This window comes from Schistocerca americana, chromosome 3 (genome assembly GCF_021461395.2).
Source record: "Schistocerca americana isolate TAMUIC-IGC-003095 chromosome 3, iqSchAmer2.1, whole genome shotgun sequence".
In the NCBI taxonomy this organism is placed as follows: domain Eukaryota; kingdom Metazoa; phylum Arthropoda; class Insecta; order Orthoptera; family Acrididae; genus Schistocerca; species Schistocerca americana.
In genome coordinates this window covers 220673842-220695888 of record NC_060121.1, presented here as the reverse complement: position 1 = coordinate 220695888, position 22047 = coordinate 220673842, and the positions used below count along the sequence as shown (strand labels likewise).

The 22047-nt window shown below is 45.3% G+C and overlaps 1 pseudogene; it reads left to right on the top strand.

The window, feature by feature from the left end:
- Positions 1-14826: 14826 nt before the first annotated feature.
- On the top strand, positions 14827-14944 carry LOC124607997 (annotated as a pseudogene).
- Positions 14945-22047: the final 7103 nt, after the last annotated feature.

The following is a 22047-nucleotide window of genomic DNA, read 5'->3' as shown; positions in this document are numbered from 1 at the left end:
GAACATTATGACTACCGAGCTACCATCGATATAAACCCGTCCAGGAAGTAGCATCGTCACCTGGCGAGGATTTACTCCTAGTCACATATACGCACGGTGCACGTAGTATCACTGAGCGTGCTGTCCATGTGTAGAATGGGGATGGCGCGCGATCTATCCGAGTTTGACCGAGAGCATGAGCATTTTGCCAACAGCCGAACTTGTCGGGTGTACGAGGAGTCCTGTGTGAGTGTCTTCAATATGGCGAAACCAAGGTGAAACCACGTGCAGACGTCATGGGGATGGGCGGCCACCCCTCATTACAGATGTCGGACGCCGTAGGCTGGGCAGACTGGTAAAACAGGGCAGCGCGGCGAACTGTGGCGGGACTAACCTCAGAATTCAACGCTGGTCAGAGTACAAGTGTGTCTGAACACACAGTGCACCGAACACTCATGACGGTGGGCCTCCGCAGTCGAAGCCCTTGCAAGTGCCAATGTTAACACCACCACATTGGCAATTACGACTGAAATGGGCACGTGATCATCGGCACTGGACGTTGGCACAGTAGCAGATCGCTGCATGGACTGATGAATCCCTATACGTTCTTCATCATGCCGATGGGAGGGCGCGAATCCATAGTCTTCCAGGGGAACAGCTTGACGCATGTACTGCCAGACAAGCTGGTGGCGGCTCCATTATGCTCTGGGGAATATTCACGTGGGCATCCATGGGTCCAGTGGAGCAGTGAAAGGTACCATGACGGCCAAGGAATCTCGTACACTGGTTGCAGACCATGTACACCTCTTCATGACGACCCTGTTTCCCGACGGCAGTGGCATTTTCAACAAGATAATGCGCCATGTCACAAGGCAAGGAGTGTGATGGAGTGGTTCGAGGAAGACAGTAGCGAGTTCCAATTGATCTACTGCCTCCTCCCCCCTCTCCCTTAACTCACCAGATCTCAACCCGATCAAACACGTGTGGGATGTGGATGTATGTGGCGTCATAGCTCATCGCCCTCCTTCCCGAAATTTACAGGAATTAGGTGACTTGTGTGCGCAGATGTTGTGCGTATTCCCTCCAGCGGCCTATCAAGGCCTCATTTCTTCGATGCTACGGTGCTTCGCCGCTGTTATCCGTGCCTAAGGTGGAGGTACGCGCTGTTAGGTATGGTGTCATACTGATCTCGCTGATATCAGTCTATTATTTCAACACATACTTAAATGTGGGCTGTGAGAATACTATGTGGAAGTTACTGTTCCTTTAAAATTAGTTCATGGTTCCAGAATGAGATTTTCACTCTGCAGCGGAGTGTGCGCTGATATGAAACTTCCTGGCAGATTAAAACTGTATGCCCGACCGAGACTCGAACTCGGGACCTTTGCCTTTCTACATCTACATCTACATTGATACTCCGCAAGCCACCCAACGGTGTGTGGCGGAGGGCACTTTACGTGCCACTGTCATTACCTCCCTTTCCTGTTCCAGTCGCGTATGGTTCGCGGGAAGAACGACTGTCTGAAAGCCTCCGTGCGCGCTCTAATCTCTCTAATTTTACATTCGTGATCTCCTCGGGAGGTATAAGTAGGGGGAAGCAATATATTCGATACCTCATCCAGAAACGCACCCTCTCGAAACCTGGCGAGCAATCTACACCGCGATGCAGAGCGCCTCTCTTGCAGAGTCTGCCACTTGAGTTTATTAAACATCTCCGTAACGCTTTCACGGTTACCAAATAACCCTGTGACGAAACGCGCCGCTCTTCTTTGGATCTTCTCTATCTCCTCCGTCAGACCGATCTGGTACGGATCCCACACTGATGAGCAATACTCAAGTATAGGTCGAACGAGTGTTTTGTAAGCCACCTCCTTTGTTGATGGACTACATTTTCTAAGGACTCTCCCAATGAATCTCAACCTGGTGCCCGCCTTACCAACAATTAATTTTATATGATCATTCCACTTCAAATCGTTCCGCACGCATACTCCCAGATATTTTACAGAAGTAACTGCTACCAGTGTTTGTTCCGCTATCATATAATCATACAATAAAGGATCCTTCTTTCTATGTATTCGCAATACATTACATTTATCTATGTTAAGGGTCAGTTGCCACTCCCTGCACCAAGTGCCTATCCGCTGCAGATCTTCCTGCATTTCGCTACAATTTTCTAATGCTGCAACTTCTCTGTATACTACAGCATCATCCGCGAAAAGCCGCATGGAACTTCCGACACTATATACTAAGTCATTTATATATATTGTGAAAAGCAATGGTCCCATAACACTCCCCTGTGGCACGCCAGAGGTTACTTTAACGTCTGTAGACGTCTCTCCATTGATAACAACATGCTGTGTTCTGTTTGCTAAAAACTCTTCAATCCAGCCACACAGCTGGTCTGATATTCCGTAGGCTCTTACTTTGTTTATCAGGCGACAGTGCGGAACTGTATCGAACGCCTTCCGGAAGTCAAGAAAAATAGCATCTACCTGGGAGCCTGTATCTAATATTTTCTGGGTCTCATGAACAAATAAAGCGAGTTGGGTCTCACACGATCGCTGTTTCCGGAATCCATGTTGATTCCTACATAGTAGATTCTGGGTTTCCAGAAATGACATGATACGCGAGCAAAAAACATGTTCTAAATTCTACAAGAGATCGACGTAAGAGATATAGGTCTATAGTTTTGCGCATCTGCTCGACGACCCTTCTTGAAGACTGGGACTATCTGTGCTCTTTTCCAATCATTTGGAACTCTCCGTTCCTCTAGAGACTTGCGGTACACGGCTGTTAGAAGGGGGGCAAGTTCTTTCGCGTACTCTGTGTAGAATCGAATTGGTATCCCGTCAGGTCCAGTGGACTTTCCTCTATTGAGTGATTCCAGTTGCTTTTCTATTCCTTGGACACTTATTTCGATGTCAGCCATTTTTTCGTTTGTGCGAGGATTTAGAGAAGGAACTGCAGTGCGGTCTTCCTCTGTGAAACAGCTTTGGAAAAAGGTGTTTAGTATTTCAGCTTTACGCGTGTCATCCTCTGTTTCAGTGCCATCATCATCCCGTAGTGTCTGGATATGCTGTTTCGAGCCACTTACTGATTTAACGTAAGACCAGAACTTCCTAGGATTTTCTGTCAAGTCGGTACATAGAATTTTACTTTCGAATTCAATGAACGCTTCACGCATAGCCCTCCTTACGCTAACTTTGACATCGTTTAGCTTCTGTTTGTCTGAGAGGTTTTGGCTGCGTTTAAACTTGGAGTGGAGCTCTCTTTGCTTTCGCAGTAGTTTCCTAACATTGTTGTTGTACCACGGTGGGTTTTTCCCGTCCCTCACAGTTTTACTCGGCACGTACCTGTCTAAAACGCATTTTACGATTGCCTTGAACTTTTTCCATAAACACTCAACATTGTCAGTGTCGGAACAGAAATTTTCGTTTTGATCTGTTAGGTAGTCTGAAATCTGCCTTCTATTACTCTTGCTAAACAGATAAACCTTCCTCCCTTTTTTTATATTCCTATTAACTTCCATATTCAGGGATGCTGCAACGGCCTTATGATCACTGATTCCCTGTTCTGTACATACAGAGTCGAAAAGTTCGGGTCTGTTTGTTATCAGTAGGTCCAAGATGTTATCTCCACGAGTCGGTTCTCTGTTTAATTGCTCGAGGTAATTTTCGGATAGTGCACTCAGTATAATGTCACTCGATGCTCTGTCCCTACCACCCGTCCTAAACATCTGAGTGTCCCAGTCTTTATCTGGTAAATTGAAATCTCCACCTAAGACTATAACATGCTAGGAAAATTTATGTGAAATGTATTCCAAATTTTCTCTCAGTTGTTCTGCCACTAATGCTGCTGAGTCGGGAGGTCGGTAAAAGGAGCCAATTATTAACCTAGTTCGGTTGCTTAGTGTAACCTCCACCCATAATAATTCACAGGAACTATCCACTTCTACTTCACTACAGGATAAACTACTACTAACAGCGACGAACACTCCACCACCGGTTGCATGCAATCTATCCTTTCTAAACACCGTCTGTACCTTTGTAAAAATTTCGGCAGAATTTATCTCTGGCTTAAGCCAGCTTTCTGTACCTATAACGATTTCAGCTTCGGTGCTTTCTATCAGCGCTTGAAGTTCCGGTACTTTACCAACGCAGCTTCGACAGTTGACAATTACAATACCGATTGCTGCTTGGTCCCCGCATGTCCTGACTTTGCCCCGCACCCGTTGAGGCTGTTGCCCTTTCTGTACTTGCCCAAGGCCATCTAACCTAAAAAACCGCCCAGCCCACGCCACACAACCCCTGCTACCCGTGTAGCCGCTTGTTGCGTGTAGTGGACTCCTGATCTATCCAGCGGAACCCGAAACCCCACCACCCTATGGCGCAAGTCGAGGAATCTGCAGCCCACACGGTCGCAGAACCGTCTCAGCCTCTGATTCAGACCCTCAACTCGGCTCTGTACCAAAGGTCCGCAGTCAGTCCTGTCGACGATGCTGCAGATGGTGAGCTCTGCTTTCATCCCGCTAGCGAGACTGGCAGTCTTCACCAAATCAGATAGCCGCCGGAAGCCAGAGAGGATTTCCTCCGATCCATAGCGACACACATCATTGGTGCCGACATGAGCGACCACCTGCAGATGGGTGCACCCTGTACCCTTCATGGCATCCGGAAGCACCCTTTCCACATCTGGAATGACTCCCCCCGGTATGCACACGGAGTGCACATTGGTTTTCTTACCCTCTCTTGCTGCCATTTCCCTAAGGGGCCCCATTACGCGCCTGACGTTGGAGCTCCCAACTACCAGTAAGCCCACCCTCTGCAACTGCCCGGATCTTGCAGACTGAGGGGCAACCTCTGGAACAGGACAAGCAGCCGTGTCAGGCCGAAGATCAGTATCAGCCTGAGACAGAGCCTGAAACCGGTTCGTCAGACAAACTGGAGAGGCTTTCCGTTCAGCCCTCCGGAATGTCTTTCGCCCCCTGCCACACCTTGAAACGACCTCCCACTCTACCACAGGTGAGGGATCAGCCTCAATGCGGGCAGTATCCCGGGCAACCACAGTCTTAGTCCGATCAGGGGATGCGTGGGACGAGCTGGCCGTCCCCGACAAACCCCCATCCGGACCCCCACAGTGATGCCCATTGGCAACAGCCTCAAGCTGTGTGACCGAAGCCAACACTGCCCGAAGCTGTGAGCGAAGGGATGCCAACTCAGCCTGCATCCGAACACAGCAGTTGCAGTCCCTATCCATGCTAAAAACTGTTTTGCAAAGAACGTCTGAACTAATCTACAGAGAGCGCAAACAAATCGACAAAATTTAAACGGTTATTAAAATACAAGATTGCCTAGTAAATGCAGTAATGCTGCTACTTGCGCACTGCTGACACTGCTCGGCGGCGGAAGGAGACTAAGCGAAATTACACTATTCAGGTACTAAAACGCGATGCTACACTCTCAGATACTATAATACGCCCGAAATTTATGAATTAAACAATGCAAGTACCAAAAACACGCAAAGAAATTAAGAATTAAACTATGTAACAAATGAGTGAGCTAGGAGTATACGACTTGCTGCTCAGCTGCTTATCCAACGGCGGCAGGGAGCACACTGGCAAGTGCTCTACCATGGTAGAGCACTTGCTGCAGAGTGAAAATTTCATTCTGGAAACATCACCCAGGCTGTGGCTAAGCCATGTCTCCGCAATATCCTTTCTTTCAGGAGTGCTAGTTCTGCAAGGTTCGCAGGAGAGCTTCTGTAAAGTTTGGAAGGCAGGAGACGAGATACTGGCAGAAGTAAAGCTGTGAGACCGGGCGTGAGTCGTGCTTCGGTAGCTCAGATGGTAGAGCACTTGTCCGCGAAAGGCAAAGGTCCCGAGTTTGAGTCTCGGTCGGGCACAGAGTTTTAATCTGCCAGGAAGTTTTAGTTCATGGTTATCCACTATTTGCCGATAATCGGAAGTAATTTGTGAATACGCAAAATATTAATATTTCAACAGGAAAGTTATCTATAAGGAACAGAGCAAGAACTAAGGAACTCGCTAGGGCTGTGATTGAGTTTCGGACTTGAATTATTCGTTTCAAAGCAAATTGTGCAGCAAAAATTTCTAAAGAAACATAACTAGATGGCGGTCATCTCCATTTTAGAAGTCTAACGCTCAGCGTGTTACGGTAATCAACAACGTCGCGGGAAGCGAATTTTAGGTGCGACAAAACAAGGGAACACGTGACTGTAATATTGAGATTACTGTTATGTACGCACAGCTAATGCATTATTGTCAGTAGATTCTGCGGTTTTTGAAAGACGGTTTTTTTCTGAACTGCTTGTGTGCAGCAGTTTGCAAGAAAATATTGCAGTGTCTCGCAGACCTTTGTGACCTATAGCTAGGATGATAATTCTGGTCTTTGAAAACAGCAAGCGATTTGGTGCAGCTGTTATGATATTAACATATGGTAGATATCACTCGAGTTTGTACCCCGATCTAGTAGTTTTCATATTGCTCACGGAAAAATTTAATAATATTTTCAGGTGAAAGTGAGGATATTTTCTTCTGCAGTATTAGAACCTTGGAAATCCTCCTCATTAAGGAAATGGGATAGTGGTCCAGTTTTAACCGCTACCCTCTGGACCCTAACAACACCTCAGTAATTTTGAATTTTATACGAATTGTTTTGACGATTTCTTTATCGTTTTGACTCAAAGCAACAAAGTTTGGAATTTATGAAGTCAACAATGGCGCCAACATCAGTTCTGCTAGTGACTAATGAGTACAATGTTTCTGGATGAATAGTAAATGTTATAGGAGGTGGCTGTATAGACGGATGCGAATAAAACATTCCGTGCAAGGCGTAAGGGATCTGAGTGCAGATATTTTTGTTGGCGACTGAGGACTGTGTACTCAGAAAGATTAGATCAGTATTTACGTCATCTACAGACTCGTGATTATTGCTATTACAAGTCATATGCTTTTAGGTTGGGTAGCACCTCCGAGCATATGCGGCAGGAGCAAGTTGTTAATGTTTATTTTCCCGTGGGTAGCATCCCAGATGTTGCAGTGTGGATGCATGGATGCAAAACTGACAGGTGTAGTCCAGGTAGTGGCACTGTTAGGACCATGCAGAAAACATTAGGTCGTAAATTCTGTGACGTGTTTGTAGAAAGACTGTTTTATGCAGAGAAAAAACAACCAACACACTGATATGTGTACATACTAAGGTACTACATATAAAAATATCTGAAGTTATACCTTTTGTATCCCGCCTGGAAGGCGGCGCGTGGGTCTGCTCCTGAAAACTGAAAGGTTGCCCGAATGAAGGAAGCGAGTAGGAGTAGGTGAGGTAAAACACGTCGGTACTGCAAGTAAGTAAAAGTGGTTTACTGGTGCATGAATGTTGTAGGGAAGCAGCCTACTCACGTTGTAGTAAATTCACATCAGTTTCCATTGTGTGCCAGCCAGTCTGCTGTAACTAGCTCTGACGTCATAAATGTTGCGCAATACCTTAAAAATCAAGCAAATGACCTAAAACTTTTCTAGCATGTCAGGAATAATACTAAATTAATGTGTGTTAAATATCAGTTCGATAACTTCAGCCATTTTCGAAATTTGGACGTTTTTCTGAAAAAATCATTGGCGCAACAGAAAAGAGCTAGAGACTTCAAAATTTATATTTAGATTCATATTTCATAATGATTTAATAAAAACAGTACTTTGGATTTCACAAATTAAGATTTTAGTGGAAATTCATGATTTTCTGGTTTTCGTCTCAAAACTGAAGGAAGCAAGATAGATTAAGTAGGCTAATAAATAAGGCTAGGATGTTTAGACTTAAATAGGTTGGAGGTCCGCTATGACTATGAAGATGTGAAAAGTTTCTTTTGAATACCTATAAAATTATAGCGATAGCGGATCTCAAAAGGGCCAGTGCAGAGCTCATCTACTGCGTGCAGGGCAATTAAATTAATTCTCTCGCCCAAAATATTTAACTTAGCCACGTCAAAATTGTATTATCAATACTTACCTGCGTGCTGAATGCACGTTTAAATTAAGAGCTTCATCGGCCATCAGCAAAAGAAGCTATAAACTATAATGTAACTTGAAGTGGTGCGTTACTAGCCCAGCGGCTAGTCGGGAGAGCCGATTTGATCAGGCGTTCCCTTAGCCATCCGCACCGCGGCTTTATATATAAGAACGTTGCGCGAGGAAGCAAGGCCCCAGTTCTCTCCAGACGCTGAATAACACGCCATCTGTGTCGGGAGTCGCGTCGCATCGGTATCACTGCTACAAACAGCCTCGGGAGCCGTATTAAGTTACTAGAGTTACGCGGAACCATGAAATCATTTCAAGTGAAGGGTTAATTCTGGGATGATTTTCATTATCTAGCTTCAGTTTGCGTATTGTCGTATTTTCACGTGCCGTCGCGGGACAGACATTCTACCAATTATTTAGCGTGGCGTTTGATGAAATACTCTCATCAAATTATGACGAACATTCTTTTTAATATTTAATTCGGACATTTATAGTTGCATCAGCGCATTAGACTCTGAACTGCTCTGTTAGTTAGGTTGTAGGGATACTTGTGTTTTTTATCAGTGAATTTCAGAATATACTCAACTATTTTGGAAAATCGTTTTTGATTAGAAATCCCGGACAATCTCCTAATTCCCCAGAGCTATAAGCTGCAGCTATAATGGTATTCTCAGATGAAGTGGGCACCAGGAACTCTAATTACAGGCTTCACGTTTTGTTAAATCACTTTCTGGGTGCTAAAAAGTAAATAGAGAGCCAGTGTTGAGAACGGCGAAAGACTGCATTAACAACATTCTAAAAGCCTGAAACTGATTCAACATGCAAGCATTTATACAGCAATTCATTATATTTTTTACAACTAATTCGCCACCCCACAATGTGTACAGAGGCATACATAACTTTGTACAGATGAGCACGTTGGCGCGAAGCCTTAGACCCGTCGTAAGTAGTGCAAAGACTCTATACGAAGCGAAGCTGAAGCGAAGTGTCTCGCCTGTCTGCTCTTGATAAAATGGGTAGAATCTGCAGCAGCGCTCGTAGAGCTGCACAGCGCCGGCTAGAGGGCGCTGTCGTCGGTGTCGGTGTCGTTGTGCCAACCTTCGAACTTGCACCTACGCCGTGGCATCGTAGCTATCGATACCACAATACCCATTACACCCTGTGTAACATGTGCCCAATTTGTATTAGTTAGCTGGCCGCTGTGACCGAGCGGTTCTAGGCGGTTCAGTCCGCAACCGCGCTGCTGCTACGGTCGCAGGTTCGAATCCTGCCTCGGGCATGGATGTGTGATGTCCTGAGGTTGGTTATGTTGAAGTAGTTCTAAGTTCTAGAGGACTGATGACTTCAGATGTTAAGTCCCATAGTGCTTAGAGCCATTTGAACTATTTTTGTATTAGTTATGAGATGCCGATGTGTCAGCAGTTTAAGCGGCCAGACATCTACAAGAAGTTAACACATTAAGTTTATTTCCAATATGTGAACTTAATAAATGAGGTATACATAACTTCGAAGTGCTGTAGGTGCTTCTGTGGTGCTCAGTTGCATACAGTGAGTCTTAAATACTGATACAGTCCAATTAGCCACTGACATGTAGTAGTGCTTAGTAGCGGCGTGCTACGCTGAAATAATTTCCTCACTGCAGTCTTTTGCACTAAGGTTTATAAGTTTGTAGAGTCACTCTCTGAGTGCGATTGCTTAAAAGGATGCGCCATCCAGTAACAGTCACAGGCCGTGAGATAATGTGAATCCAGTGTTCTCTGGTGGCGTGTTTGCGTGGCGCCTAGAGTCGCACTCCACCACAACTACGGTTCGGCAGTTTTGGTACACCAAGTACATGAAGTAGTAAATGGTAGGATTACTGGCAGAACTGTTATCAGAAAGAAACGTAAATAAATGTACGAGGCAGAAACTGGGAGCCGATGACTTCTTTTTGTTTGTTTGTTCTGCCCATAACTGGAGTCGCACGGTTTTCAGCCTTAGCCCATTGTGCATTTTATATCCTTACAAAATGCAAATTGCATTTTATAAGTAATAAAAATAGGCTGCTCGCGTAACTTCTACTCTTTTATGTAACCAAAGCAATCAGTTTTGTTCCAAGTACAGTTTATATGCACAAACACAAAACAATATATATAATTATTGTCGTTATTTTTACTCAACAGAACATTCTTTATCATGATCGAAGTCGAGGGTACAGTGTTATTATTGACAAGTGTGAAAGTTGTTTAGCATTAATAGAAACATGTTTTAAATAAGCTCGACGAAGTACTGAAGCGATGTTTGATATGTTTTTCTATTGCAATTTTTTTATATTTTGCCTTTTTTTGAGGAAATTGTGTTTTCTGGTGCTATATGATTAAGCTGTATTGTTTATGTTTTATTTTTACAACATCCCCCAGTTTCACCGTAGAAAACAATATTTTTCGAATATAACCTGAACGAAACATTGAAACTTTCAACTTTTCTATAAATACTGTTTACAGCCTGTCCCTCCCCCTCCCTCCCCATTAACCACGGAACTTGCCGCGGGTGTAATGGTTTGCATACCTCAGCCATACAGATAGCCGTACCGTAGGCGCAACCACAACGGAGGGGTATCTGTTGAGGAGCCAGACAAACGTGTGTTTCCTGAAAAGGGGCAGCAGCCTTTTCAGTAGTTACAGCGCCAAAAGTCTGTATGATCGACTGATCTGGCCTTCTAACATCAACCAAAACGACCATGCTGTACTGGTACTCCGAACGGCTGAAAGCAAGTGGAATCTACAGCCGTAACTTTTCCCGAGAGCATGCAGTTCTACTGTCTGTTTGAATGACAATGGCGCCCTCTTGGGTAAAATATTCCAGAGGTAAAATAGTCCCCCATTCGTATCTCCAGATGGAGTCTCCTCAAGAGGATGTTTTCATCGGGAGAAACAAATCTGGCTTCTACGGATCGAAGAGCGGGATGTTAGATCCCTTAATCGGGCATGTAGGTTAAAAAATTTAAAAAGGGGAATGGATAGGTTGAAGTTACATACAGTCGAAATTAGTGAAGTTCAGTGGCAGGAGGAACAGGACTTTTGGCCAGGTGAATACAGGATTATAAATACAAAATCAAATAGAAGTGATGTAGGGGTAGGTTTAATAATGAAAAAGAAAATTGGAATGCGGGTAAGGTACAATGAAGAGCATATTGAACGCTTTATGGTAGCCATGACATGCACAAAACCCACACTCACCATTGTAGTACAAGTTTATATGATAACTAGTTCCGCAGATGATGAGGTTGAAGGAATGTGCGATGAGATGAAAGAAATTATTCAGATACTTAATTTAATTATGGGGACTGGAATTCTATAATAGAGGAAGGAAGAAAAGCAATAATAGTAGGTGAATATGGAATGGGGGAATCGAATGAAAGAGGAAGCCTCCTGGTAGAATTTTACACAGAGCATAGTTTAATCATCACTAACGTTTGGTTTAACAATCATTAAAGAAGGCTGAGTAGCCAGACGAAGTGTGTCCGCCGGCCGAAGTGGCCGTGCGGTTAAAGGCGCTGCAGTCTGGAACCGCAAGACCGCTACGGTCGCAGGTTCGAATCCTGCCTCGGGCATGGATGTTTGTGATGTCCTTAGGTTAGTTAGGTTTAACTAGTTCTAAGTTCTAGGGGACTAATGACCTCAGCAGTTGAGTCCCATAGTGCTCAGAGCCATTTCAACCATTTTTGAAGTGTGTCCTGCAACGTCCTGTCATTCCCTTTTCTTTCCTTTCCTTATTCACAAGAGCCGATGGGTGAACTAAGTGATTCAGAGCGTCTTGCTGTCCTACTTATTCCTTTCCCATCTTCTTCATCAAAGGGTAGGAAGAACCCTGAGGCGTGGTGACGCCAATTTTCCTTGGGGAAGAGAACCCCGATGACAAATCCTGGTTCTCCAGGTTGGGGGCTTTATGATGGGTCAGCTCTCCATCCACAGAAAAAACAGCCAACCAAAATACCTAGTAATATACCTCGGTTTTCGGATGGTGTTAATGAGATTCGACAACGGAAAGGACTTTGCTTTTTGGTACCTGGAATGTACAGGACATCCGTAGTAAACAACAAGATTTTCTAATGGACATAAGACAACACAACACTGATGTTGCTGTACTTTCTGAAACAAAAAAAGAAAGGCACTGGTTATGAATATCTGCTTTATTTCGTGCGTTTCATGGGACGCAGTTAATGGAAGGTTGTTAAAGCTCAATCTGTGAGCTAGAGCAATGAATGTAGTGATGGCAGTGTATCCCCCAACTGAAGACTCGCCGTTGAAATGGTTCAAATGGCTCTGAGCACTATGCGACTTAACTTCTGAGGTCATCAGTCGCCTAGAACTTAGAACTAATTAAACCTAACGAACCTAAGGACATCACACACATCTATGCCCGAGGCATGATTCGAACCTGCGACCGGAGGGGTCGCTCGGCTCCAGACTGTAGCGCCTAGAACCGCACGGCCATTCCGGCCGGCCTCGCCGTTGAAAGTAAAAGACGATTTTGAACAGATGCTGGTAGTGACTGTAGAAGCCGTTGCAAGTGGCTATGAACTGATACCGGCAAGAAATTTTGATAACAGAGTAGGGAAAGAGAGGAATAGTAAGGCTATTGGGATGTATGGGGAGGATGTTAGGAGTGAGAACGGGAAAGGTTAGCGGATTTATTGGAGTGGTATGAATTACGAGTAGAAAATACATTCTTTGCTCACAAGAATGTACATAAATTCACATGGTATAACCATACAAGAGGGGGAAATCAGTTATTGATTTTGAGGCAAAAGGCCAGTTTAAAAATTCGAGATGTGAGAGTTAAAAGAGGAACATGTTGTGGAAGTGACCATCATTTAGTGAAATGTAAAATCTATATTCTCTATACTTTCCGGAGTAGTGGCGAGCAGAAAAGAACGCAATATGCTGACCAACCTGGGATCGTAAAGTATGATTTGGACAGCAGCACACTGTTCACCGGACGCATCCGGTCGACGATGACCCGAAGATGCCACTGATACCGCAGATATAGCAGGTTACAGGGATAACTTTGCATTTTATGTGTTGTTATTCAGTTATTGTGGGTTTATCGATTGTCATTTCTGTTTTGCTTTTCAGCTTGTAAATATCAAGAACGGTTTACTGTAAATGTGTGGCGTGGTATGATAGACAGGCTATAGATAAGACCTATTGTGTTACCCCATCATCTTTCAGGGCCGGCACCTTTATGTAGATTTTCTTGAAAATGAGCTTCCATCGTTATTGGAAGAGAGTCCTTCGACTACAAGATTGCGGCCCCTTCACATTCTGGTTGTAAGGCGACACTTCGGATGAGTTGGCAGAAATGATCAACTTTTAAATTCTTGCCTCTGGGGACGGTTGAAAGACGAAATCACCAAAGAATAAGTAAACATCAAATAGAAGTTGATCGTCCGGTCTATGAATAGTGCTGCCCTCAAAAAAGAATGAAAAGATGACCTTAGAAGAGCTACAGGTGCTGTTATCAAGAGAAATGAGAGTTCATTGAAGTTGTAAAAAGAAAAAAAAAACCTTTTACTTAATAATTTCCCTTTGCTTAACAGATTCTGCGAGTATTTGTTTGGTCTACAATCTAAACGTATTACACTGAGGTAACAAAAGTCGTGGGATACCTCCTAATATCACGTCGGGCCTCATTCTGCCCGGCGTAGCGCACCATTTCGACGTGGCAGGGAGTCAGAATGTCGTTGGAAGGTCCTTGAGAAATATTAAGCCGTGCTGCCCCTATAACCGTCCGTAACTGCGAGAGTGTTGTTTGTGTAGGATTTTGTGCATGAACTGACCTCTCCATTATGTTCCATAAATGTTCGAAGGGATTCATGTCGGGGGTCAGGATGGCCAAATCATTCGCTCGAACTATCCAGAATGTTCTTCAAAGCAATTACGAACAGTTGTGGCCCAGTGACATGAAGCATTGTCATCCCTAAAAATTGCATCGTTGTGTGGAAACATGAAGTCCGTGAATGGCTGCAAATTGTCTTCAAGTAGCCCAATATAACCAGGGCCCAGTGTATTCTATATAAATCATAGCCCACATTATCATAGAAGCACCAGCAGCTTGCGCAATGCCTTGTTGACAACTTGGGTCCATGACTTCCTAGGGTCTACGTCACACTCGAAACATACCACCATCTCTTATCAACTAAAATCGGGACTCATCTGATCAGGCCACGGTTTTCCAGTTCTGTAAGGTCCAATCGATATGGTATGGAGTCCAGGAGAGGAGCTGCAGGCGATGTCGCGATGTTAGCAAGTCCTCGGTCATCTGCTGCCATAGCCCATTAATGCCAAATTTCGCGCTCTGTCCTAGCGAATACGTTCGCTGTACGTCCTACGCTTATTTATGCGGTTATTTTACGTGGTGTTGCTCGTCTGTTAGAACTGACAACTCTACGCAAACGCCGCTGCTCTCGGTCGTTAAGTGAATGCCGTCGGCCACTGGGCTGTACGTGGTGAGAGGTGATGCCTGAAATTTGGGATTCTCGGCACACTTATGGCACTGTGGATCTCGGAATACTGAATTCCCTAACGATTTCGGAAATGGAATGTTCCATATGGCTAGCTCCAACTACCATTCCGCGTTCAAAGTCTGTTAATTCCCGTCGTGCGGCCATGAATCACCTGAGTACAAATTACGGCTCCACCAATGCATTGCCCTTTCATACCTGGTGCACGCGATACTACCGTCATTTGTATATGTGCATATCGCTATCCCATGTCTTTTGTCACCTCAGTGTATATCTGTAACCAATAAATATTGCTCACGTGTTTTATGGAACAGCCAACGGTCTTGCCGCAGTGGTAACACCGGTTCCCGTCGGACCACCGAAGTTAATCGCTGTCGGGCTGGGCTAGCACTTGGATGGGTGACCATCCGGTCTGCCGAGCGCTGTTGGCAAGCGGGGTGCACTCAGCCATTGTGAGGCAATCTGAGGAGCTACTTGATTGAGAAGCAGCGGCTCCGGTCTCGGAAACTGACATACGGCCGGGAGAGCGGTGTGCCCCTCCATATCCGCATCCAGTGACGCCTATGGGCTGAGGATTACACGGCTGCGGGTCGGTACCATCGGTACCGTTGGGCCTTCATGGCCTGTTGTGGAGGAGTTTAGTTTAATTTTTAGTTTTGTGGAATATTTTATTCGAATTAGTTTGTAGTATCACCTCCTAAAATATTTACTATTCCTTCTGAGACACTCTGTATAGTGTAAAGTCGTAAGGCGTTGTTGGGAGTGAGACCCCAAGGGATTATTCACCTGTCTAATTGGAAAGCTTAACCTTCCCCCTCTCATAATAGCTCCTTCTGTTCGAGATGTTTTTGTTTTGTGTTTTAAGTGTATGCTGTCGGATCAAAAGTATCCTAACACTTATTAGCGGACGTTAATATGAGATGTGTCCACCCTTCGCCTTTATGACACTCCAACTCCGCTGGGAACACTTTTAATGAGGTGTCCGAAAGTCTGCAGAGGAAGGACAGCCGATCCATCCTCGAGAAGGTAATGATGTTAGACGCTGGAGTCTGTAGCCAAGTTGACGTTTTAAGTCATCTCAAAGAAGTTGTGTTAAGTTCTGGTCGGGACTCTGTGCAGACATGTTATTGTCCACAAGCCATTGTGTCGCAGATGCCGTTATATGACAAGGTGCGTTGTCATGCTGGCATGACAATATTCCTTACTGTGCACAGAAGACGATGCTGTCAAATGTATTCATATCCTTCTGCATAGAGCGTTTTCTTAAGCACAATATGGGGACTATATCCTAACCATTAAAACACCCCAGCCTCGCCCATAATGCACTGTTGGCACCAAACATGATGGCAGATAACATTCCCCAGGCATTGGCCAAACCCAGACCATGACATTGGGCTCCCACAGCGAATAGCCTGATTCAAGGCTCCAAATCACCCGTTTCCAGTCATTCCCTGTCTCGTGGCGTCGCTCTTCACATCTCAAGGATCCTTAGCATGACAACAGACACGTGTGGCTGATGAGCGAGTGCTAGACCACTGTACTCTATTCTTTTTAATCCACTATGCACAGTAATTGTGCTAGCTGGACTACTGGTAACACTTTGGTATTCTCGAGTGATTCCTTTTTCTGATTTCATACGCTCTTTTACAGTTAGCCTCCTCAATGCTCGACGGCCCGTGTCCTCAGCACACGAGGTCTGCCAGGTGTTGTTTATCTGTGGCATTTCCACTTCGCAGTCACATCATCAACAGTCGTCTTGGGCGGCTCTAGAAGGACTGAATTGTCCGTGGTGGATTTGTTCGAAGTCACTGAGATCTCCTGAACCTTCCATTCTCCTACTAATGCTTCTCTGATGACAACATAGTACTCTTCTCCTCCTTTTATACTGGCGGGTCCTCCCGGCGAAACATCTAGTTTTCAAGACCGTATTAGGTAGGGGTGTCTGGATACTCCTGACGAAATTGCGTATCAGTCCAGCGTGAGTACTGCCTCGAGATGACTGGGTGTTTGTGTTGTCCTCATCGTTTCATCATCGTTCATGACAGTGGCGAGATTGATCTGAGTAAAGGTTGGGAATTTGTACGGGCGCTGATAACCGCGCAGTTGAGCGCCCCACTGTCCGAAACATCATCATCATCTTTTATGAGTAGCTGTTGTGAGTTCGTGTGGAGTTTGGTGCAATGCTTTTATTGTTGATTACCGTGGGTCACAGATGGTCCGGGGTTAAAGCAATGCTGATACACAGCTTGCTTCACCAGACTAGAACACAGGAGGCGCCGATCTTAAACAGACCAATCCAATGTAAGGATAACCATAAACAGTGTCACATATCGTCTCTTCAATAGATTGCACAGAGGTTTGGAGTTCAATCTGCGACATTAGCAAAATGTTTAATGATTAGGAAGCTCGTGCAACCGCCTCTGCTTCTTTCCATACCAATTTTTTCGGACGGAAGTTTTTGCCACCACAAGGATTCGAACCAGCTACCACGGAGCGGAGAGCCAGCGTACAAGCATGCGCTACAGAAATAGGTTACGAATAAGAGCGTTCCAAGGATCTGGTCTGGGGTGGGGGGTAAGGGGAGGTGGTTGCAACACTATTAATGTAGTAGTCAATGATGAAATACACTGACGGGGAAAAAAATCGCAATGCGACAGAAACGGAAGTTGGTAGGCGTGTTTCTACAGCTGTAAGATGACGTCTGTTCATATTTCGCGTCAACCTCATTAACAGTGGCGCTTGTAGCGCCGCTATGAGGATGATAATCGGGTTTGCTTTAAATACACGCTGTATCGGTCGTGAACGTTAGTTACGCTTGAGACTGGACGTGATGAGCTGATGTCAGTCAAGAATGATTTTAAGTCGACAAAGACACCATTATTAACACCTCACTGAGTCTGAACGATGTCGTGTAATAGGGCTATGAGAAGTTGGATGTTCGTTCTGCAATATTGCGGAAAGACGTGGAAAGAATGTAGCCACTTTGCATGATTGCTGGCAGCGGCGGTCACGAGAATTACAGTCTCAAGAAGACTGGGCTCCGAACTCTCACGTAGCACTACCGAGAGGAAAGACTATCGTATTCGGCGATTTGCTTTGGCGTATTGTACTGCATCTGCAGCAGCAATCTGAGCAGCAGGAGGCACCACACCAACTCAACGGAGTGTTACAAATCGGTTACTTCAACGACAGCTTCGAGCCAGCAGCTCTGTAGGGTGCATTCCACTGATCCCAAACCACCACCATTTCTGACTTCACTGCTGTCGAGCAACAGCTCATTGCAGAGCAAAGTGGAGGTCTGTTGTCTTTCTGATGGACGCTGGTTCTGCCTCGGTGCCAGTGTTGGCCGTGTGTTGGTTAGAAGGAGGTCAGCTATGGGCCTGCAACCACCCTGTCTGCGAGCTAGGCACACTGGACCTGCACCTGGAGTTATAGTCTAGGATCAGATTTTGTATGACAGCAGGTGCAACCTCGTGGCTATACCATGCATCCTGACTGCAAGTCTGTGCGTAATCTGGTGATTATACCTGTTGTGCTGCCACTCATGATCAGCATTCTAGGGGTTATTTTCCACATACCGCTATTGTAACCTACACTACTGGCCATTAAAACTGCTACACCACGAAGATGACGTGGTACAGACACGAAATTTAACTGACAGGAAGAAGATGGTGTGATATGCAAATGATTAGCTTTTCAGAGCATTCACACAATGTTGGCGCCTGCGGCGACACCTACAACGTGCTGACATGAGAAGAGTTTGCAACCGATTTCTCATACACAAACAGCAGTTGACCGGCGTTGCCTGGTGAAACGTTGTTGTGGTGCCTCGTGTAAGGAGGAGAAATGCGTACCATCACGTTTCCGACTTTGATAAAGGTCGGATTGTAGCTTGTCGCGATTGGCCTCGTTCGTATCACTAGCAGTCGAGATGACAGGTATTTTATCCGCATGGGTTGTAACGGATCGTGTAGCCACGTCTCGATCCCTGAGTCAACAGATGGGGACGTTTGCAAGACAACAACCATCTGCACGAACAGTTCGATGACGTTTGCAGCAGCATGGACTATCAGCTCGGAGACCATGGCTGCGGTTACCATTGATGCTGCATCACAGACAGGAGCGCCTGCGATGGTGAACTCGACGACGAACCGGAATGCACGAATGGCAAAACGTCATTTTTTCGGATGAATCCAGGTTCTGTTTACAGCATCATGATGGTCGCATCCGTGTTTGGCGACATCGCGGTGAACGCACATTGGAAGCGTGTATTCGTCATCGTCATACTGGCATATCACCCAGCGCGGTGGTATGGGGTGCCATTGGTTACACGTCTCGGTCACCTCTTGTTTGCATTGACGGCACTTTGAACAGTGGGCGTTACATTTCAGATGTGTTACGACCCGTGGCTCTATTCTTCATTCGATCCCTGCGAAACCCTACATTTCAGAAGGATAACGCACGACTGCATGTTGCAGGTCCTGTACGTGCCTTTCTGGATACAGAAAATGTTCGACTGCTGCCCTGGCCAGCACATTCTCCAGATCTCTCACCAATTGAAAACGTCTGATCAATGGCGGCCCAGCAACTGGCTCGTCACAATACGCCAGTCACTAGTCTTGATGAAGTATGGTATCGTGTTGAAGCTGCATGGGCAGCTGTACCAGTACACGCCATCCAAGCTCTGTTTGACTCAATGCCCAGGCATATCAAGGTCGTTATTAAGACCAGAGGTGGTTGCTCTGGGTACTGATTTCTAAGGATCTATGCACCCAAATTGCGTGAAAATGTAACCACATGGCAGTTCTAGTACAATATATTTCTCCAATGAATACCTGTTTATCATCTGCATTTCTTCTTGGTGTAGCAATTTTAATGGCCAGTAGTGTAGTATGCTCTACCGTGTATCGTCATGCTGCCTTGGCCCGCTGGATCACCAGATCTGTCTCTAACCGAGCACTATGGGACATCATCGGACGGCAACTGCAGCGTCGTCCACAAACAGCATTAACCGTCCCTTTATGGACCAACCAAGTGCAACAGGCATGAAATTACATCCCACAAACTGACAGCCGGTACTTGTACAACACAATGCATAGTTCTTCGCATGCTTGCATTGGTCATTCTGGCTGATACACCTGTTATTAACGTACCAACACTTCACATTAGCAACGGCTTATCTCGCGCTTTCATTAAATTTTGATCTTACAAAGTTAATCATTTAAATATACTCGTACATCCTAGACAAATGTATCCCCGAAATTTCATTACTCAACTTTAATAATTTTCTGGTTTTGCGGCTTTTTCCGGCAGTGTAGTTTTGAAATGTCGGGGCAAATGGTTTGGGGTACGTTTGTTAATTGCTGTTCAGTATCCACTACGTGTTGCGTTTTTATTAAGTATACCCAAGTTACGACGTTAGGTTTTGCTGTATCCGAAGCTTGAATAATTGAACGAACGTCTTCTTCAACCACGAATCAACACTGCCTACATCGACCAGCGGCACAGTTCACAGAAGTGCATGAACTGGAGCGTTTGCTGTAAGAAATCCACGCTGGTTTGTTAATCGCGTCGGTGTATTGACCACCTGCCACGCCGTCTTTGCGGCACCTGTAATTAAGGCGGCTAGCACATTAATGCCGTCGACCATCGATTCAGAAGTCCCCTCTCCCTGGCATCATTATGCAGTGAGTGTGCGGTTTGCGTGAGCAATCACACCTAATTGATTAAAACGGTGACGTGTACCGGGTTATTACGGCTTTACGTAACTCGCCATTGGCCATGCAAGCTGAGGTAAAAGAGCGGCGCGGGTGAGACGGCCGGATCGCCTTTTATGACTTTCTCCACTTCCACCCCAGGAGTTCGTCACGTAACCTTAAAAATCTTCCTTTACGAGACTGGCATAAAACTCAGGTGCATTTCATTTGACCAGTCTCAGACTGAGAATGCTCGTAAAAATAATTTCCCCGTTTCGTTACTGCGGCTCTTAAGTTTGCTTCGCCATGAGCCCCTAGCATGCTTCTCTGCGCTTTCCCTTCTATTACTAAGAAAACACTATATAAATCAGTATATACACGCGGGATTTCAGTACCGTATGACAATCCGTCCTCTATCTGCACCTTCCGCTATGAGCAACGGATGGGAAACATGAAATGTGTTAAGCTGATAATGTGAAATATTTTACGAGGGTTGGAACTTTAATAGAGGCAACTATTTATTTACAGCTCGTACAAAATAGATACGTGTTTCACAGTTTTACTGACCTTCAAAGTAGTCACCAGCATTGTGTATAACCTGCTGCCAGCGCTGTGGAAGTCGCAGGATAGTCTTAGCCTATATCCTACGACGATATCCTACGACTTCCACGTAGCTGGCAACGGGTTATACACAATGCTGGTGCCTACTTTGAAGGTCAGTAAAACTTTGAAACACGTATCTATTTTGTACGAGTTGTAAGTAAATAGTTGCCACTATTAAAATTCCAACCCTCGTATTTCTAAATTTTTCAGACCATTCCATGTTGTTGGCAATTATTTAATATGAATTTTGTGGTTGTTTGTCAGAGCATGACGGCAGATATGCTCCCTAAAAATAGGCGAATTGCCGTAGTAGTGTCCCTTTTAGATTACCGTATTATTGATACATATGCTGTCAGTGGGGTTATGGTTGTCAGGGCCAGTTCTTACATGCAAAATACACAGTTTCGTCTATCGGTAGATATTTAGTTCCTAGCTATTGGCATAGGGAAACTGCGATTTCTGCGAGGTGTGTTCAGTAAGTAGTGCAACACATTTTTTTCTCAATGGAGGTTAGTTTTGTTCAGTTAGCTGATACACCATATTATTAATCACTCTTTTGGCTACAATACACTATTTTTCAACGTAATCTCCGTTCAGTGTCACGGTCTTACGCCACATTACTGGGTGAGCCTGTGTGCCCACATGGTACACCTGCTCGTCGACGGCAGTGCCAACGTCTTGATGCATCAATAACTGCCCCATCATCCACGTACTGCTTCGCATGGAGTGCATCTTTCACTGGGCCAAACAGATAGAAATCGGAAGCTGCGAGATCCGGACAGCAGGGTGGATGAGGAAGAACAGTCCAACGACGTTTTCTGAGCTATTCACGGATGCGAAGATTTGTGTGAGGCCTTGCGTTGTCATGGAGGAAGAGAAGTTCATTTACATTTTTGTGGCGACGAACGTGCTGAAGTCGTTTCAATTTTCTGACGGTATCACAATGCACTTCGGAGTTGACCATAGCACTATGAGGGATGACATGAAACAGAAGAACACCTTCAGCGCAGAAGACCGTCGACATTACTTTACCGCCTCAGGGTGCGGCTTTGAACTTTTTATTCGGAGAACATGTGGTGTGGTGCCACCCCGTGGAGTGCCGTTTTGTTTCCGGTTCGAAGTCCTGAAATCATGTTTCATCTCCTGTGACGTCGTTCGACAGAAACGTCGCGATCAGCCTCGTAAAGCACAAGTATTCCGCACAGATGGTCCTTCGTTGCTCTTCATGGTCTTCT